Here is a 7,223-nt window from a genome sequence, read left to right as displayed (position 1 = left end):
AACACTTAGGCTAATGAACGTTTTCTCGCTGTGGCGAGTCTAATGGAGAATTCGAAACATTGTAGAATACGTTTGGCAGCTATGTAGTCGTTTATTTCCTGGGGTAATGCAAAATTATTCTACTATATTTGATCGCTAATAACAGTATTTTGTTATTTCGATAAACATCCCGAATGATTGTCACATAAGCGGTGACATAAAGGTAGAAAATTTGTTTTTGAGTCCAGAAAGCTCCACGCCACAGAAACTGCAGATCATTTTGCCATTTTCATTGGGAATTGCCGGCTTATTCACGTCTGGGGTAATAATGAAGGATTGTTTGCCTGTGTTGTCTGCTAGCGTAGTGAGATGTGATTACTACTGCAAGGGAGTTCTGGTTTGTTTTCGGTTCTAATCTCGATGGAGGCTAATAGACTATCATTAAAAACTTTAAGAAATCCTCGCGCCCTCAATACGTTTTCTTGCTACCTTTACTCTGTACCGGCGCCCTGTGAATGTCAATATGAAACTGTTGTAGAATATCATACTTGTTACTGCCTACTTTTTCCGCTTCTGTCAATAACTGAATTGGCTTAAGTGTGGCACTGAATAACTTTCAACTGAATTTAGTTATGAATCTTCAAGCATTGCTAAATTTGCACACATTGATAGTAGGTCAGCAAACGATAATCCAGTATAACTGGTCTGAACATTGACACAGACTGTTTCACGGCCGAATGCGAATAATATTTTGCTAATTCGTAACGATCTGGGGTGCTTTGTCTTAGTAAAACAGTTGTGTTATCTCGATAAGATGAAATTCATTTTTTTTGGTACAGTTCATACGAATTAGCGTTTCTTCTTTCATTTATTTCTCATATTCACGTGTTGTGCTTAACACACTAATCAGCATTAATGTAGTCTTACACATGATTGAAAACAGTCTGACCAAGTTCGGACAGTTTGTCAATATCACACTTGTGCATAGTATGTTGGTAGCACTTCGTCGCCTTACCTGCTATGCAGTGTAGCAGACTTTAAGGCTGTGCGGATCAGCATAACGAAAAGGCGAGAGGTCTCGCTCGTTTTGTCCATGACTGTACATAAGTGTTGTAAATTTGGAACTGAAACATCATTTATTTCCAATTCACCCACATTTCTCTGTCTGGTAGTGCTTGTCTGATTGGCGCTTCCATAAAACTAAATCACATAATCTTCCTTGACAACTACAGAATTATGGTTCCCCTCTATTTTAAAAAGTCTTTTTACCCAAGAAAACAACAGGGGACTAAACTTAAACTATCTCTACTTGTCGATTGTAGTCTCGGCACGCTAAATAAAACAGCAGGGCCGTCCTCCGCCTCTAGGTATACCAGTTCAATGGTTCCCATCTACCGCCAACACCGTCAGTGCAGAGGCTGAGACAGCGGCTGCCGCTGCGTCCGTCGTTCCATCTGCTTCTTCTGTCTTATGTACGATGACCTTCTTCTTCTTCCCACTGTAGAATTACACTTCTCGTTCAAATGTCCTGCTTTCCCACTTTGTCACACACTGTTCTGGCCTGTTTTTCGATCACTGATCGAAATAGTTCATTTTCACATTTATTCTCGTCCGTGGGTCTCTTCTTTACAGCTTTCTATAATCCCCAACCGATGCACCATTTGCGGCGCCAAGGGGATCTCAAATTGATTCCGTGTTTCTAGATTTCCGGAAAGCTTTTGACACCGTTCCTCACAAGCGACTTCTAATCAAGCTGCGGGCCTATGGGGTATCGTCTCAGTTGTGCGACTGGATTCGCGATTTCCTGTCAGGAAGGTCGCAGTTCGTGGTAATAGACGGCAAATCATCGAGTAAAACTGAAGTGATATCAGGTGTTCCCCAGGGAAGCGTCCTCGGACCTCTGCTGTTCCTGGTCTATATAAATGACCTGGGTGACAATCTGAGCAGTTCTCTTAGGTTGTTCGTAGATGATGCTGTAATTTACCGTCTAGTAAGCTCATCCGAAGACCAGTATCAGTTGCAAAGCGATTTAGAAAAGATTGCTGTATGGTGTGGCAGGTGGCAGTTGACGCTAAATACCGAAAAGTGTGAGGTGATCCACATGAGTTCCAAAAGAAATCCGTTGGAATTCGATTACTCGATAAATAGTACAATTCTCAAGGCTGTCAATTCAACTAAATACCTGGGTGTTAAAATTACGAACAACTTCAGTTGGAAAGACCACATAGATAATATTGTGGGGAAGGCGAGCCAAAGGTTGCGTTTCATTGGCAGGACACTTAGAAGATGCAACATGTCGACTAAAGAGACAGCTTACACTACACTCGTTCGTCCTCTGTTAGAATATTGCTGCGCGGTGTGGGATCCTTACCAAGTGGGATTGACGGAGGACATCGAAAGGGTGCAAAAAAGGGCAGCTCGTTTTGTATTATCACGTAATAGGGGAGAGAGTGTGGCAGATATGATACGCGAATTGGGATGGAAGTCATTAAAGCAAAGACGTTTTTCGTCGCGGCGAAATCTATTTACGAAATTTCAGTCACCAACTTTCTCTTCCGAATGCGAAAATATTTTGTTGAGCCCAACCTACATAGGTAAGAATGATCATCAAAATAAAATAAGAGAAATCAGAGCTCGAACAGAAAGGTTTAGGTGTTCGTTTTTCCCGCGCTCTGTTCGGGACTGGAATGGTACGCCTCCCTAAAGTTACTGAAATGCACTTCTTATCCGGAAAAAGTTACAGGAAAGAAACAACTGCGCGTCTTGTAACCACAAGTCGCATTAAAAATTGATTTGATGGTGGAAGGTTAAGATTAGTTAAATAAAAGTATTTATGTGCATAAGATTTCACTCTATTACCGTAAGCTTGCATACATCAGTTACTACCAATCCTTACTCTAAGCTGTACAAAGATTGAAAAGTACACATGCCCACATCATTCAAAACCGCACCCTGTTTATGGTAATTATTGGTTATCCTTCACAGAAAGTTTACAAACGGATAGTTTCTTTTAGAATAGCTCGCTCAGATGTTGCTATAATCAGTCTCACGTAACAAAAAGTACACGTTCGCGAATAAGCAAGACGACATGAGGAATTTACTTATTTACAATGTCTCCACATGTTCTGAATTTCACACCGTACATTAAATGGAACTCTTTTACACATGTTACTGCACTTCTTAGACATTTTGGTATCGAATTATCACAATATCAATAGCTTTCACCGGAGCATCTATCAACGAGGCTGATCACTATGAGATCGAAGCCCCGACTCTACTCATCTCTCTACACAAGAGCAGTTTGTAGTTCCCAAAATACGTGCGAATATGCTAATTTCTGTTTGACAGAGAAACATCACAGCAAATTGGAAAGCAGCATTAAACCCGCTAAATCTGAGCATGTATACAGAACCAATCAAAATTTGTCACTGAATCAGAACAGTAAAACCCACAAATTAAAATTAACTCCCTATTCACAAAACTACTTTACCAACGTCATAGTCTCATTTCACCAATACCATAGACTTACGAAATAGTTTGTAACAAATTTCCTGGTATGAATAATACACACGTCATTTTCGAACATTCCTGACAGACCAGTTACATCAATGTATAGTAGAAAAACTTTACGTAAAATGTTATTTCACACTGACATCTTAATTCACCCTCATGCCTAAGCACAATTATAATAGTAATTAATGAATAATTAGAAACTTGAAAAAACATAACTGCAAATAAAAATGACAGCATTTTGACTGCAGCTCGAACAGTGTCCGTCAGCTAGTGACATCTACCAGATCGCATAGAAACCTCATATACTCGAGCACTGATGCCACCTATCCTGCCCGTGATTCATGCTGCACCCTCGTTCACTGCTATTACGTTCAACCTCAACAGGCACCATGTAAGGAGCTACACCTCAACACCTAACGACCATCTCGCATCCGGGTAGCATCTGAGCTCTTTGCTTCTTTTGAGGAAATGCCACGTGACGTAAAGAAAGTAAGACTACGCTAAATAATACTGTGGTGTTAGCTTATTGTTGTTATAATTCTTTAGTATTTTATCATGGATTAAGGTCATATTATCTGTTAACCGTTTTCTAGGAGGTCACATTATTCCCACATCACGTGTTTTAATATTCCAGACAGGTTCGGTACCTAGGTCTTTAAATTCTACATGGCACCCATCCTTGATTACTGATATACATGGTACACATATCGTCCTCTATCAACCTTAAAAATTTACTCTACCCTACAAAATTCCTGTTAAAAAACAAAAAAGAAACCGATGGTTGTTCCTCGTCTGAGCCAGACACATTCCTCAGTGGCTCACATAGTGCCATTTTTAGTGGCATACTCAGCACATTGTTCTATAAGATTTAAAAAATCATACGTGGCTTACATAGTGACACTACTGATAAAACTTACTGGTTAAGCTACACTTGTCAATGACTAATGATTCGTAACTGTACCACACTTTGCAAAGCACAGTGGATCCTGAATATTTCCACATCTAAATTTCTTGCATTACCTGCATCAGTGCTGTAAGGTGTATTGCTTATTTCCATTATTGTGCGTCGTGATGAGATACTCAGTTAACTGCATTAATTGCCGTGTATCAAACACATTAATTGTTTCAATTTTAGCACTGTCTATGAAACTGTTATCATCAGGGTTCTACTCTCTTGCTAGACACAATTTGGAAAATTCACCACTGAAACTAGATTTAATAACCATATTAGGATTCCAGTTTATCTTGGCTTTATGATTTAAAAAATGTCCACTGAAATCTCTGCAAAACTATCAACTGTTTCTTCTTGTGTAATAAGTACTTCTCATAAACAGGTGAAAGTGTACTTGGAGAGGATGTGAAGACTATTACCATTAAGAGAAGTATTCTGCAGTAACAGCTCACATGCGCATGCTTGTAGACTCTGATTTACAGAAGGAGTACCTCTATCAACATTTTTAGTTTATGAACAACTATTATTTATGTTACAACTCGTCTTTTTCCATGGTCACTCCCTACACGAAAACAATGTTAGTTCGTAATCCCTTACATTTAACATTCCTATCCCTGTGTTTATATGGTGTTCATAGAGGCACAGAATATCAGTAACTTGTGGATTTTTCAAATCTTCCAGAGATACAAAAAGCACTTGTGCCTTGTTTTTAAACCCTGTAAAGTTTTGGTGAAACAAACTATTTTTTTGGAAACTGTTACATATACAGTATTATGGTCTTGTTCTGTTCTACCTTCTTTCAAGACTGTCTCTATATAATGAGCCTCCCTGTCCCCAGTAACTGCAAGAATTTTTCCTTTTGTGCTTGTGCTTCCCCTTACACTTTCTGCAACGTGTTCAGCTAATTTGTCCTTGCCCCTGCTACTCAGGTGCAGGCCACTGTTTACCTTTTCACATCTTTCAAGTTCGGCAACAGTTATAGCACAGGTATGCGACTTTTTCAGTCAAAAACAACCTTCTCGGCTCTTTCTTTACATGGTTAACAGCTGTGTTAACCCTGGGTTCGTCAGGCGCTGGACTTTTTCAGTCAAAAACAATTTACCCCGCTCTTTCTTTACATGGTTAACAGCTGTGTTAACCCTGGGTTCGTCAGGCGCTGGACTTTTTCGGTCAAAAACAATTTACCCCGCTCTTTCTTTACATGGTTAACAGCTGTGTTAACCCTGGGTTCGTCAGGCGCTGGAATACTCCTAAAAATCCCACACAAATGTGAATCATTCCCACACAAATTTACTAGAGATCAGCTTTAATACTGTTGTAATTGAAATACTAGTAACTGACAGCGTGTATGTGGAGTTGATGTCAGATACTGGACATTAATACTATAGTGAATGCCAGAAACTGAAAATGTGTATGTGCAGCTGGTGTCAAATATTGGGTCTTGAAACAGTATAGTAACGCCAGTAGCTGACAGTATGTGTGTGTGGTGAAGTGTCAACTATTGGATCTTACAATTGTGATGCAACGCCAGAAGCTGACAGTTTGTATACCATAACTTGACAGTGGATGGCAGCTACTGGATCGCAAATAGTATTTTTAGTTACAAATAATCATCATTAAAAATGTACCATACATCATAATATCATTGCAAAAAACAGGAACAAATTGCCACATACATCGACATGTTAAAGCAAAGTTATAACAAATTGCCCCATACATCTGCATGATGTCACAATGCAAGCTGCAAACCTAATAAGAATATGAAAATTTTTGGTGAGGAGGAAACTGACGGAGATTCGAAATGTGAAATAATTTGGTTGAAGGTCACAGTTAAAGCAGGCACAGACATGGTAATTGGATGTCTCTATAGGCCCCCTGGCTCAGCAGCTGTTGTGGCTGAGCGCCTGAAAGATTATTTGGAAAATATTTCGAGTAGATTTCCCCACCATGTTATAGTTCTGGGTGGAGATTTTAATTTGCCGTATATAGACTGGGAGACACAAACGTTCATAACGGGTGGCAGGGTCAAAGAATCCAGTGAAATTTTTTTGAGTGCATTATCTGAAAACTACCTTGAGCAGTTAAACAGAGAACCGACTCGTGGCGATAACATATTAGACCTTCTGGTGACAAACAGACCCGAACTATTTGAAACAGTTAACGCAGAACAGGGAATCGGCGATCATAAAGCGGTTACGGCATCGATGATTTCAGCCGTAAATAGAAATATTAAAAAAGGTAGGAAGATTTTTCTGTTTAGCAAAAGTGACAAAAAGCAGATTACAGAGTACCTGACGGCTCAACACAAAAGTTTTGTATCAAGTACAGATAGTGTTGAGGATCAGTGGACAAAGTTCAAAACCAACGTACAATATGCGTTAGATGAGTATGTGCCAAGCAAGATCGAAAGAGATGGAAAAGAGCCACCGTGGTTCATCAACAGAGTTAGAAAACTGCTGCGGAAGCAAGGGGAACTTCACAGCAAACATAAACATAGTCAAAGCCTTGAAGACGAACAAAAATTACGCGAAGCGAAATGTAGTGTGAGGAGGGCTATGCGAGAGGCGTTCAATGAATTCGAAAGTAAAGTTCTATGTACTGACTTGGCAGAAAATCCTAAGAAATTTTGGTCTTATGTCAAGAGGTAGGTGGATCAAAACAAAATGTCCAGACACTCTGTGACCAAAATGGTACTGAAAAAGAGGATGACAGACTAAAGGCCGAAATACTGAATGTCTTTTTCCAAAGCTGTTTCACAGAAGAAGACTGCACTGTGGTT

The sequence above is a fragment of the Schistocerca americana genome, chromosome 3 (genome assembly GCF_021461395.2).
Source record: "Schistocerca americana isolate TAMUIC-IGC-003095 chromosome 3, iqSchAmer2.1, whole genome shotgun sequence".
Lineage (NCBI taxonomy): Eukaryota > Metazoa > Arthropoda > Insecta > Orthoptera > Acrididae > Schistocerca > Schistocerca americana.
Note: the sequence above shows the minus strand (reverse complement) of the source record.